Source organism: Channa argus, chromosome 1, assembly GCF_033026475.1.
Source record: "Channa argus isolate prfri chromosome 1, Channa argus male v1.0, whole genome shotgun sequence".
Classification (NCBI taxonomy): Eukaryota; Metazoa; Chordata; class Actinopteri; order Anabantiformes; family Channidae; genus Channa; species Channa argus.
In genome coordinates, this window is record NC_090197.1 from 4,217,293 (window position 1) to 4,229,719 (window position 12,427).

The 12,427-nt window shown below is 38.8% G+C and overlaps 1 long non-coding RNA gene across 1 annotated transcript; it reads left to right on the forward strand.

Annotated features, from left to right (window-relative positions):
* Window positions 1-2,666: 2,666 nt before the first annotated feature.
* Window positions 2,667-7,175, forward strand: LOC137134363 (uncharacterized). Its single transcript, XR_010915431.1, has 5 exons — window positions 2,667-3,023; window positions 3,169-3,243; window positions 3,606-3,748; window positions 5,631-5,749; window positions 6,517-7,175. It is a non-coding gene; the product is annotated as an uncharacterized lncRNA (long non-coding RNA).
* The last annotated feature ends 5,252 nt before the right edge of the window (window positions 7,176-12,427 follow it).

Consider the following 12,427-nt stretch of genomic DNA (forward strand, 5'->3'; position numbering starts at 1 on the left):
ATACAGGCACATTCAGGAGTTTAGTGAACCAACAACATTACTGGAACTTTACCAAACATGGATATTGTATTTTTGTCTCTTCCCTCAGTCAGGCTCCGTTTTCTGCTCCTTCCTCCTGTTCTCTTCCCTCCTGCTTCGTTCTTTGATTTTCCCACTCACCTAAACTTGTTAGCTCGTCCTAAGCATCACTAATTGTCCAACACAAATGACTGACACCTGTCTCGTCCACTAACAACACAGAGAAAGGGAGAAAGATGCGTTTAACAACCATTCTGAACATAGGATATTTCATTTACATAAGTGTCCAATTAGAACAGTCCACATTCAACAAAAGCTGGAAACTCTCCTTCTGCTCCACACAAGCACTGAAACTTTGATATCACATGGAGCATCACTACTGTTCACCTGATCACATCCTAGCAAAGGAATCTGAACAGGTGCCATTGGGGCATCGAGGTTTCATTCACTCACATACAGATAGTTCACAGTGATCTGTCCTGTCATTCTTACAAACTATGAGATGGTTTAATAGTATGTGTGTGTGTGCAACAGCTCCAAACTAACTGAGTGGGATAAATAAAGCTGTATAATTTTTACATTTATTTAAAACTTAGATTTGTGGACTTTGAACAGAATAATAAGTTCAAACTGCAGCAACAGCTCACACATCACATTTCCTGTCAGAAACACTTCTTGTTTTTATTTAGTTTGATCTGAGACAGAAAGTCAGCTTTTTACACCTATAATTATATGCTAATGATATGCAGGCACACAGTTCTGCTAATGAACCTTATATCTTAGTACGATGACCAGGAAACATTTACAAATATGAGCATGAGCTGTGTTTCTCAATATTATTACAAGTTTTCCAAATAAAATTCAGAAATAGTCATTCAATTATATTTACAACACAAAAATAAAGATTTATATCAGACAAACACTAATGTATTTAAAGTGTCAGTGGTTGTGGTTTGTCTGGCTGCTACTTCCTTGATGCTCTCTGTTCAAAGCTGCCTGACTCAGACACAAACAGACAGTGAAGACTGGTCACAAAGAAGTTCACTTAGTTTTTAGCTGTTTAGTTCATCAACTTGTCGACAGAAATTTAAACTGACTGTGATCTGAAGGTGAAATATATCAGAGGAGAGAAAGAGAACATGGAGGTGGAGGTGATGGAGGATGGAGATCAGCGTGATGATGTTGGATCAAAACAAGCTGGTGAGTTTGAGTAATTATGTTCACTATTATTGTGGGAACTCAAATAACGTTTACAGCTTCAGTCTCACTGTTAAAGAACAAAGTTCCTGTAACAGTTGGTGATGTCATTATCTTGTCATCAGGAGTCATTTAATACAGCAGGAGTTTAAAAATCTTTGTTCACCAAACAGTTGGAGTTAATTAAAGTAAAAACCCTCCATACTGTAGTTCATTAAAGTCCCTTAATAAAGTTGAATAAAACATTTCCTGTGTATTTTGTCTCTGTAGAACCACAGAGTGAGAAGAAGCTTCCAGCTTTTAGAAACAGCAGTTTCAGAGTTTTTACAGTGTCTCTGGGAGTTCTGTATATTCTGATTCTGGCTGGGATCATCACACGCTGTGAGGACTTTTATTCCATAATGTTGAAGGTTTTATTTTCTTCGTAGCAACTTTGTCTCCTAGAAATGATGTTAGAAACATGTTTCTTACAAATGAATGTTGTTAATTATTTAGTCCTGATCAGCTCTGGGCTCATCACACACAGTGTCCTAAACCATAGGATTATTAAGACTGTCCACAGCTGCTGGGCTGCTCTCCAAGAACCAACCATTTGTCAGCTTGTGAGGACAATTCAAATCCAGTAGATTCCATCTTCTTAGAATAGAAGTAGAAGTTCTAGTCTTCCAAGCCAGACCTTCAAACAACATCAGCATCAACATTGGGTCTTCAATGATTGTCCCCACTAAGTTTGCCAGAAATCTGAGGGTCATCATAAACAACAGACTGACTTTTACTGACATCTCCTCTGTCTCTAGGGCAGCAGATTTGTCCTCTACAACATCCGAAAGATCAGATCCTACCTTTCTGAATATACAACCCAACTCACTGCTCTGCTCATATCATCCAGGTCTACAATCCCTCCCACCTATTACGCTCTGCTGATGAACATTTCCCCTTTAAAAAAGGAAAAACACTTTTCCAATCAACACTTCATCTCATTGCACTTTGCTTTTACGTTTTCTCCTTGACTTTTCTGCTGCTTTGTTCCTCACTTGTAAGTCACTTTGGATAAAAGTCTGCTAAATAAAATATGGAAATGTGAATATACTTTGTTCCAAAAGTGAGACACTAGAGGGCAGTTTTCACATCATATGAATGAAGGTGCTGCAGGAACCTTCATGGGACACAAAGTATTTTTTTACTTTTTAGGAAAAAACACTGACTAATAATTCACAATTTTAACAAAGCAAAAGTAAATATTGACATTTTGTCCCATAATTTAAAGTGCTACATGTTTTCTAATAATGACATGTGCTCATGTAGTTAATTAGTGGATTTGGCAGGTTGGAAATATGTTGATACTGAATTTCTGAGTAAAATGTTCACAACTCCACAACATGTTCACAGAACAACATCTACTTTGTGACAACAGCAGAAAAAAAGTGATTTCTGCTTCTGTTTAAAGTCACAGCACTTGGTGAAGTTGAAATCCTTTAAAAACAAGTATTTAACGTTACAGACATTTGTGTTGGTTCTTTGTTGGCTCTAGTCACGACTCCCTGAGTGAGTTTATCACAGCAGGTTAAAGAACAGTGGCTTCAACAAGTTACTAGTGTTATTAAGTGTGACAGTGACACTTTAACGTGCTCAGGAAACTTCAATATGCTGTATTTAAAACACAATGATTTCATGGTTTTGATCTGTTTGGATTTGGTTTTTCCCTCCAGATATTTTAGTGACTTTGGAGAAAAATGTTCTGGAGAAGAAACTCAACAACCTGAGTCACAGTTCCAATCAGTCACAGCAGCTCATCAAGCAGCTCCAGGGTAAAACTTCAGGATCCAACTTCACAATGTTTCCATGTTCTCATAGTGTTTTTCTACTGTTCTAATACAAAGACAGCAGTCAACAATACTCAGTTACAGAGACTCATTGTTTCTTTGGTTTTGTGTTTCTCATCATTTCATTCAGTCACCAAAGAAAAAGAGCTTCAATCCAGGATTGACAACCTGAACAAAAGCTACAATGAGCTCCAGGACAAAATATGTAAGATTTTGAAATAATTACCAAATATCATTATACACAAGATTCACCTTCATGTTACGCTGAGACATGACAGGATTCATATTGTTGTAATGTTGTTTTTAACACACATCTGTCAGTTACAGGATGAAATAAAGCAGCTGAAAGACAAAAAAGTTGTTTCATTTTGTTGAACATTTTTATATGTGGATATTTCTGTTGCAGGTCATCACTTAAAAATCTGAGTTTTAACTTCTTTCTAAACTGAAGCTGAAAGAGAAAAGCAGCAGATTAAGATCTTATTTTACACAGTGAAACTACAGATCATCATCATTCTGATACTGAATGACATGAAATCTGTCTTTAAACATTTGTTTGACATTAAGGGAAGTTGTGTCCTGAAGGATGGAAGAGATTTGGATGCAGTTGTTACTTTAAATCCACTGAGAAGAAAAGTTGGTTTGAGAGCAGAAAAGACTGTGTGAAGAGAGAATCAGATCTGGTGATTATCAACAGCAAAGAGGAACAAGTGAGTGTGTGTGTGTGTTATTGTGTGTTAATGTGTGTTAATGTGTATTATTGTTTGTGTATGTTATTGTGTTAATGTGTGTTAATGTGTGTGTGTGTTATTGTGTGCGTGTGTGTTAATGTGTGCGTGTGTGTTAATGTGTGTTAATGTGTGTGTGTGTGTGTGTGTGTCATAATGTGTGTGTGTGTTATTGTGTGTGTGTGTGTCTGTGTCTGTATGTGTGTGTGTGTGTGTGTGTCTGTGTGTGTGTGTGTGTGTGTGTTAATGTGTGTGTGTGTGTGTGTGTGTGTTAATGTGTGTGTGTGTGTGTTTGTGTGTGTGTGTGTTAATGTGTGTGTGTGTGTGTGTGTTAATGTGTGTGTGTGTGTGTGTGTGTATTAATGTGTGTGTGTGTGTGTGTGTGTGTATTAATGTGTGTGTGTGTGTGTGTGTGTGTATTAATGTGTGTGTGTGTGTGTGTGTGTGTTAATGTGTGTGTGTGTTAATGTGTGTGTGTGTGTGTTAATGTGTGTGTGTGCGTGTGTGTGTGTGCGTGTGTGTGTTAATGTGTGTGTGTGCGTGTGTGTGTGTGCGTGTGTGTTTGTGTGTGTGTGCGTGTGTGTGTGTGTGTGCGTGCGTGTGTGTTAATGTGTGTGTGTGTGTGTGTGCGTGTTAATGTGTGTGTGTGTGTGTGCGTGTGTGTTAATGTGTGTGTGTGTGCGTGTGTGTTAACGTGTGTGTGTGTGTGTGTTAAAGTGTGTGTGGGTGTGTGTTAATCTGTGTGTGTGTGTATGTGTGTATATGTGTGTGTGTCAATGTGTGTGTGTGTGTCTTTATATGTGTGTGTGTGTGTTAACGTGTGTGTGTGTGTGTTAACGTGTGTGTATGTGTGTGTGTTTTTTAACGTCTTTGTGTGTGTGTGTTTTTTAACGTCTGTGTCTGTGTGTGTGTGTGGTAATGTGTCTGTATATGTGTGTGTGTGTGTGTGTGTGTATGTGTGTGTGTATGTGTGTATGTGTGTGTGTATGTGTGTGTGTGTGTTAATGTGTGTGTGTGTGTTAATGTGTGTGTGTGTGTGTGTTAACGGGTGTGTGTGTTTTTTTAACGTCTGTGTGTGTGTGTGTTAATCTGTGTGTGTATGTGTGTATATGTGTGTGTGTCTTTATGTGTGTGTGTGTATACGTGTATATGTGTGTGTGTGTGTGTTAACGTGTGTATATGTGTGTGTGTGTTTGTTAACGTGTGTGTGTGTGTGTGTGTGTTAACGTGTGTGTGTTAATGTATGTGTGTGTGTGTGTGTGTTAATGTGTGTGTGTGTGTGTGTTAATGTGTGTGTGTGTGTTAATGTGTGTGTCTGTGTTAATGTGTGTGTCTGTGTGTGTGTTAATGTGTGTGTCTGTGTTAATGTGTGTGTCTGTGTTAATGTGTGTGTCTCTGTGTGTGTTAATGTGTGTGTCTGTGTTAATGTGTGTGTCTCTGTGTGTGTGTGTGTGTGTGTGTGTGTGTGTGTGTGTGTGTGTGTGTGTGTGTGTTTCTGACTTGCTGTCAGTTTTTATACACAATGAAAAGTCACATGAATATGGGAGAATTTTGATGAACTATAACTTGAGTTAACTGATCTCAGTTACATGAACAAAAGAAAAAGATGTGAATGATTCAAAAAGCTTCTGCATGAACAATGAAATGTAAAATAAACAGTTACATGTTATTGAAACACAACAAATACAATCTGCTCATAGAAAATATGAACTTTAGTTCAATTCAAACAATGTTTGTTACAACTTTTCTTTTCCTACAAGTTGTAACAGATTCACATGTTCCTTCAAACAGAGTCACATGATGATGTTACTAGAACAGAAAAACTGAATGATGAAAGAAGAACTGATTATTGACTTTCTGTTAGGACTTTGTCACCGAGCTGAATCCGCATGAAGAGTCCTGGATTGGTCTAAGGACACAATGGTCAGAGACAGAGAACAAATATCAATGGGAATGGTTGGATGGATCACAACTGACAGAAACGTGAGACAGATTTTCTTTCTAATACAGTGACAGCAGAGTCATTTTTAGGAGCTAATAGGATCATGTGTTAAAATGTAGGACAGTGACAAAATGATCCAAATCTCTTTGGAAAAATCTTTCTATGAACTCTCTTCATCTCCAGTCTGTGATGAGCTGCAGTAACAATGAGTCAGGATTGAAACATGGTTCAAAGCTCTGGTCACAGTTCAGAGGATTGAATGTGTGTGCTGCTCTCTGTATCCTCACACAGAACAAACATGGTGGAAGAAAAACTAGCTTCAACATTTAGAGTCAAACTTTCTTGAACTTGATCTCAGCATGAAGGAGCAGCTGCCTCTTCTCTGCTCTTTAGAAAGTGAAGAACAGATGAAGGAAAAAGCTGAAAGTGATGTGAGGAAACCTGTTGACAAAGTGAAAAGTCTAACAGACAGTGACTGGGCTCAGAGAGAGAAACACTACTGAACATGTGCAGTGGCTTTAAAAAGCAGGAATCAGAGCAGGAAGACACTAAATGCTGCTGGAGTCTGAGCAGAGTCACTAACTTTGATTGGAATGAATGGAGGAGATCTCAGAGTCCTGGATCCAGGTTTCAGTTCACATCTGGGATCAGACTTATCCTCATGATCCTTGTGGTGTCAGCAAATCCCCTACATAGTTACTAACATGACACTATTTCAAATCATTAAAATGAGATTTAAGTTTATTTGAAAGGAAAATAATCATGAATTTATCAAAGTCAAAAACAAGGTTTGATTTTTTTCCCACAGCTTCTGGGCGACAGAAGAACCACAATACACTTGGTCTTCATATGCAGCATGTTGTGATCGACACGGAAGATGGAGAAGTGAACGTGATAATTATTCTAAAAACTGGATCTGTGAGAAGAAGATTTCCTGCTTCCTCTGATGACAGAGACGTGTGTAGTGTTGGGATGAAGCTGTTTGTCAAACTCTGAAATGTTCTTCCTGATCCTCAGTGTCATCTAACATTAGTTGACTTGTTCATTCTGTGTCACATGTTCAATCCTCTTTATTCCATAGATATTGTCCCTCTGTGCTCTATGGTGCAGACAGAGTAGTGGGGTTGGAAGTCGTCCACACAACAACTACATGTGGACTTACTAACTCTGTAGTCCCACTAAACTGCTGCAGTCACAGAAACTCTTTATGTTCATCTTCCAGTGAAAACCTTCATCAGGACACTGAGAGGTTTAGTTATGAAAACAATTTTTCTCCATTGTTCTGACAAATAAATATGTTTTAATCCATGTTTCTAATAATTTTTACCATGTATGGGGAGAAACATAATAAACTCGAGAAATATTACACAAAGAAATGTTGTAGACTTTGATGTGAATTAGTTTCCACAGAATCAAACTGATATTTACGACCAAATACAGTCTAATAATTAGTCCCTCTTGATTTCAATCTGCAGTCAGTAAAAACAAAAATTGGCTACAGGAATAAGAAAATGAAAACACATCAACATGAGGAATGTAAGATGTTTTAAAAGATCACATCTATATATATAAATATGAGTCAGGATGTAAGAACATGAATCCACAGCACAAACAGAAACACAATGAGATGTGTTCAACCAAATGATGGTGGAAACCAAGCTGGTTTCTATGCAGAGGAGCTGATGAGGGAAGTGGGAACAGGTGTGTAGGAAGGAGGGGACACAGGTGGATCTGGGAGGAGAGTCAGGTGACTGAAGGGATGGAAGTCTGAGGACATCTGGTGGACAGATGGAGAATAGCAGGAGACAGACAAACGTCACTGGATCCTGACTATGTCTGTCCTGGATGAGCAGTATCAAAGCTGGTTATCAGCTGGTTCTGTGAAGCCTGGGTTTCCAGAGTGTGTTCATGTGAAAAAAGCAGAGTTGCTCAGTAGAAGTGACACTAACAGAACCATGAATGAAGTATCTAATGTAATATAAGATTAAAGGGAGATACCTGCACAAATGTGCTTAGAACATGAGCAAAACCATTTCTGCCAGGTGAACTGTAAATGATATGATCACATGTTATTACCAGAATAAGAGACTCAGCAAAGTAACAGTTTTTTACTTTGACTGTTCTGTCAGTGCTTGTGTGGTTTCCTCCCACAGTCCACAGACATGTATGTTAGGTTAACTGCTGACTCGAAATCGCTGTAGGTGTCAATGTGAGAGTGAGAGTTTAAAGAAGCTTTAACATCCAGGACGTCTTTTAGAGTTTGATTATCTTGCAAGAGAGAAGTTCATCAACAGAGTTTCAAGTCTCCATCCTATGCAGTTCTAAACTTCATACATCACACATTAGTTTTATATCTTTCTGTTTCTGAGCAGAACATTCTCCACAGGTGTTCTATGGGATTCAGATCTGGAGTCATTGCTCGCCATGTCAGAACTCTCCAGCACCATTGGAACCATTTCTGGGGGCTTTCTGAAGTGTGTTTCAGGTCATTGTCCTGCTGGAAGACCCATGACCTCTGGAGGAGATGCAGCTTCTGACACTGGCCCCAAAATTCTTTGGTGATCATCAGATTTCATGATACTATTCACACAGTCAAGGCAGCAAAGCAACTAAACATCTGTGAACCTCCACCATGTTTGACTGTGGATTACTGTGTTGTCCACACCTGTTAATTGCAACAGGTGTGACTACATACAAATTCTGACAAAATTGCCAGGGTGCTGATATTTTTGGCCATGACTGTAGATGAAAATGGTTTTCAGTGCTTTACTTCCTCTTTAAATGTAGTAGCCATGGCGACAGACAGGCATCACTGATGAAGCATGAAAACAGATGGTTTCAGGACTAAAGATAAAAAGTACAACTAGTTCCAGAGTATTAAGTTGCAGAGAACATTTTTGGAAACCTAATATCTATAAATTGCTGAAATTAAAAATGTCAGTGTAACAATAGTTCAAACTTAAAAATTTAAATGTCTGAAGAAAGTGTGATGAAATAAACAGTTTCTGCTTAAGGAGACAAAAGTACAGTTGACAGCAGTCTGCATGCTTCCAGCATTGAACGTTGGATTAAAACCTCAGACTATAGAGAGACATGACTCTTTGATGCTGAAACAGTTCTGGAAAGTCATTGTCACCTTTTGTCAGCTGATGTGAAAGTGACCATGAACATAATGTCACATATTTCCTGAAGGTTTAGATTTTATATTTGACAATAATCTATGCTGTCTTTAAGTCTTTATTAGAATTATGTTAATTTGAATGAAAAAGATACGAAGCTAATCAATACTTTCATAAACTGATTGATCCACCGATGATCAGCCTGATCAGATTGACCCAAGTCCCTGTTGGAGTCAGTGTGATCATTTCCATAGAGCCACTTTGCATCAGCAGCACCATGCTCCAGTGCTCTGGGAGAGTTTATAGTCCTGAGAGTTGAACACTGGATGACTGACAGCTGTCCTTCATGACAACAGAAGACACAGAAATCCTCCTCATCAAAAACATGACTCTGATCTCCATCCTCATCTGGACTCTCCTCTGCTGCTGCTTCACAGGTAAAGTCCAGAGAATCCAACTCCTCTCCTCTATCAACATCCGTCCCTCTGAAATGAAGCCCACAAAACCATGATGCTGCTTTCTGTTTTTGTCTCTGTGTCCTCAGAGTCCAGAGGTCAGGTCACAGTGACTCAGCCTGGAGCAGTGAGCTCTGCTCTGGGAGGAACCGTCAACATCAGATGTAAAACCAGTCAGGATGTGAATGGTGGGAGCTATTTAGCCTGGTACCAACACAAAGATGGAGAACGTCCTAAGCTCCTTATTTATTCTGCCACCACTCGAGCATCAGGGATTCCAGATCGTTTTTCAGGCAGTGGATCAAATTCTGACTTCAGTCTGACCATCAGTGGAGTCCAGACTGAAGATGCAGCAGTTTACTACTGTGAGAGTGAACATTACATCAACAGTCAGTATGTGTTCACACAGTGAAAAAGCATCGTACAAAAACCTCCCTCAGTCAGACTGAACAGAAACTGAACTGATGCTGCAGCTGGAAGCTATTGCAGAGACTGATACAGTTCACTGAGGACACACACACACATTTGAAGATCTATCCATGTTAGGACATCCACTGACATAACATTTTTACCTCCTTACACCATAAAAACATGATCTTTACATTACAGCCACATTATTATTGAATTTTAACATAGTAACAATGAGCTGAGATGAATCAGCTCCGGTAGAACTTAATTTTGATTTTGGCTGCAAAAACAGGTGGTTTGTGGTTAATGAGTAAGAAATAATCTACAATTCTGAAAAGATTAAAGGACTATCAATTCAATTCAATTCAACTTTATTTATATAGCGCCAATTTACAACAAAGTCATCTCAAGGCACTTTACAGAATAAAGTCCAGACTACACAAGTATGTAGAAGCAACCCAACAATTCCCCCTTGAGCAAGCCCAGGGCAACAGTGGAGAGGAAAAACTCCCTTTAACGGGAGAAACCTACAGCAGAACCAGGCTCAGGGTGGGCGGCCATCTGCCTTGACCAGTTGGGGTGAGTGGAAAGTGAAGCGAGAAAAGAAAAGAACAACAAAAAGCAACAACAAAACATTATACAGGTTGGTAGGACACAAAATTAATAGCATACAGTGCTGACAAATAAATGTATAGAGAAAAAGAGGAGGGGAGCTCATTGCACTTGCAGGAGTCCCCCAACACTCTAAACCTATAGCATCTTAAGTAGGAGCTAATTCAGGTTGAGTGAGCAGTTTTAACTATAAGCTTTATCAAAAAGGAAGGTTTTAAGCCAAGTCTTAAAAGTAGAGAGGGTGTCTGCTCCCCGAATTTGGATTGGAAGCTGGTTCCACAGGAGAGGAGCTTGATAGCTAAAGGCTCTGCCTCCCATTCTACTTTTGCAAACTCTGGGAACCACAAGTAGGCCTGTATTCTGGGATCGAAGTGGTCTAATTGGGCGATACAGAACTATGAGATCTTTTAAATATGATGGAGCTTGACCATTAAGAGCTTTGTATGTAAGGAGGAGGGTTTTGAACTCAATTCTAGATTTAATGGGAAGCCAATGAAGAGAAGCTAGTGAAGGTGAAATATGATCTCTCTTTCCTAATCCAGTCAGCACTCTTGCTGCAGCATTTTGGATTAATTGAAGGCTTTTTAGAGACTTATTAGGACACCCCAGAAGTAGGGAATTACAGTAGTCCAACCTAGAAGAAACAAATGCATGGACCAGTTTTTCGGCATCACTTTGAGACAGGATGCTTCTAATTTTAGCAATGTTCTGTAGGTGGAAGAAGGCTGTTCTAGAGATTTGTCTTATATGTGATGTAAACGTCAAATCCTGGTTAAAAAATAACTCCAAGGTTCCTCACCGCAGTACTGGAGGCCAAAGTTTTGTCATCTAAAGTAATTATATTGTTAGACAGCATATTTAGGCCCAAAGAGTATAATTTCAGTTTTGTCTGAATTTAGAAGTAGGACATTGTAGGACATCCAGGTCTTTATGTCTTTTAGACATGCTTAAAGTGTAACTAATTGGTTAGTATCTTCTGGGTTCACAGATAAATAGAGCTGGATATCATCTGCATAGCAGTGGAAGTTTATGGAATGTTTCCTAAAAATTTTGCCTAAAGGTGACATGCACAGATTGAAAAGTATTGGTCCTAACACAGAGCCCTGTGGAACTTCATAACTAACTTTGGTGCATAAAGAAGAGTCATCATTAACATGAACATGGTGGAATCTGTCTGACAGATAAGATTTAAACCAATGCAGTGTGGTTCCTTTAATCCCAAATCCATGTTCTAGTCTCTGTAATAAAATGTTGTGGTCAATGGTGTCAAATGCGGCACTAAGGTCTAGTAAGACGAGTACGGACACAAGTCCATTATCTGAAGCCAGGAAAAGATCATTGGAGACTTTTACCAGTGCTGTTTCTGTACTATGATTAACTCTAAATCCTGACTGAAAGTCTTCATACAAATTATTCCTGTAAAAGTGGTCACATAATTGTTTTGCAACTACTTTTTCAAGGATTTTAGAAATAAATGGAGATTTTATATTGGTCTATAATTGGCTAAATCACCTGGATCAAGACAAGGTTTTTTAAGTAATAGTTTGATTACAGCAACTTTATAGGCCTTTGGTACATAGCCAGTATCTAAAGATAGGTTAATCAAATCTAATATGAACATCTATTAAAGGTAGAACATCTTTAAGCAATTTGGTTGGAACAAGGTCTAAAAGACATGTTGTTAGTTTTGAGGAAGCGATAGTTGAACTTAGCTCAGTGAGATCTATGGGTGAAAAGCAGTCTAAGAGGAATTGGGGCCTTATTGAGGATTCTAGAGCTGTTGTACATGAAGATCTATCTGTAATATTTGGGGGGAGGATCTGGTGAATTTTTTCCCTAATGGCTACAATTTTATTAGTAAAGAAAGTCATGAAGTCATTGCTGCTCAGAGTTAAGGGAAAACTAGGCTCAACAGAACTATGGCTCTTAGTCAGCCTGGGAGGAACCACAACCATTGACTGTAAAATCAGTCAGGATGTTTATAATGAGAACTGGTTAGCCTGGTACCAACAGAAAGATGGAGAACGTCCTAAGCTCCTTATTTATGATGCCACCACTCGAGCATCAGGGATTCCAGATCGTTTTTCAGGCAGTGGATCAAACTCTGACTTCACTCTGACCATCA